Genomic DNA, 1,534 nt, shown 5'->3' with positions numbered 1-1,534 from the left:
GAGACAAGAAGATGGTTAAGGCTGATAAAGGATTATGATTATGAAATCAAGTATTACATTTGTAACACTCGTTAATTTCCTTCTCGTTATTCCGGTCCTTTAAATTATTTAATTTTTCTCTCAAGTTGCCATATTCTTTGATTAGGAGGGGCTATTTTATAAAATTGGATTTTTTATATACGAATGATTCTGGTTGAATCATTCAACCACTCCACATGCCCTGGTCTTTCACCTGCTCCCCTTCCTTTTCCCTACCTAATCGACCAGTTAGCGAGAAGAACAACTCCTCCATGATTCAACAACTCTTCCACTCATCTTGTCCCCCACCTGCTTCTCCTTTTTCCTCCTTTATTTGATCGGCCAGCTAGGAGCAGCTCATCCCACCATTTTTCTTTCCTTGCAGCCATAATTAGAGCATAAAGATTCAATCCAAGGTTAGTCTCATGTGCTCTCTAGTATTTCACACCATAAACCATCTTTATGCCTCGCATATTAATCGTCAACTCCATGTTTTAATCTCACCGAGTGGCTGTCTGTTTGAGCAGTTTCGGGGCTGAGGTGATTGAGGTTTTCACTCCATAATCTTCCTAGGTATGGCTAGCATAACATACTTTAAGATTATGTCTGTTGATGTTCGTTTGATTGGTCAACTAGTTGTAGATTGAAAACTAATATTCGGTTGACTAGTTTGTGAATTGTGATGTCTAGCGCGTTGTTTGAAGGAAATAACAACCAATTCGAATGTTATAGTCTCAGTATGATTAATGGACTGTAAGAAATTAATTTTAAAGGTGATGGGACTGAATTGGTTGTCGGTTACTCAAACGGGTCGGTACAACGTGGATTCACGTTTATTGAATAGTTGGTGCTTTGTACTTGCGAATTACTGACCCATTTGACTCGTGTAGCGTCGTGTGGGCTTGTTGACTGTGAATTCATCATATTGGGTCCAAATGGGGCTGAGTTGGATGATAATAGCCTAACCGACTCTGAAACGCGCGTGTTGGTATCACATAGTGCTCCCGGGGGAAAATTGGGAATTCTTTGTTCCCGGGGGTATCTAAGAGTTGTGTGGGTATAAGTGGCCCGAGAGCTGTTATGAATGAAATTTATGAGGTCGAGGTCTTAGGTACTCGAACCGTGTTAGAACGTCCCGTAGGATAAACGAGTCCTTTCGGTGTCATTAGTAATGATTGTTTATAAACCGACAGGCGTTTGAGTTGTGGGGATACTTATGGATTCTCTAGCTCGTGGTGAATTCGTGCCTTGTGTCAGGTGACTTTCATGATGCCCCTTTTAACTCTTTTTATGTTTTTGGGCAAGCACGTATACTTAAACGATTTTGCTTAAAGAACTGTTTAAATTATTTTGCATAGGCTTATTTATATAGGATAGGCCTTGAAATGATAATACTGAATGATGTATGGATGTGTATGTATATATATATATATATATATATATTATTGAATGGCCAATAATTGGCGAATGATGTAGTCGTTATCGATTACGGATGGTACGCATGCCTACTTCGTGT

At 39.4% G+C, this 1,534-nt stretch overlaps 1 long non-coding RNA gene across 1 annotated transcript; it reads left to right on the top strand.

Moving 5' to 3' along the window:
- Positions 1-272: 272 nt before the first annotated feature.
- Positions 273-1,319, top strand: LOC143634503 (uncharacterized). The gene is made up of 3 exons (XR_013153868.1): positions 273-434; positions 546-591; positions 1,212-1,319. It is a non-coding gene; the product is annotated as an uncharacterized LOC143634503 (long non-coding RNA).
- The last annotated feature ends 215 nt before the right edge of the window (positions 1,320-1,534 follow it).

This window comes from Bidens hawaiensis, unplaced genomic scaffold (assembly GCF_021521415.1).
Source record: "Bidens hawaiensis isolate Kalapana, Puna unplaced genomic scaffold, B.hawaiensis_p1.1 tig00007072_1, whole genome shotgun sequence".
In the NCBI taxonomy this organism is placed as follows: domain Eukaryota; kingdom Viridiplantae; phylum Streptophyta; class Magnoliopsida; order Asterales; family Asteraceae; genus Bidens; species Bidens hawaiensis.
This window is presented reverse-complemented; position numbering and strand designations above follow the sequence as displayed.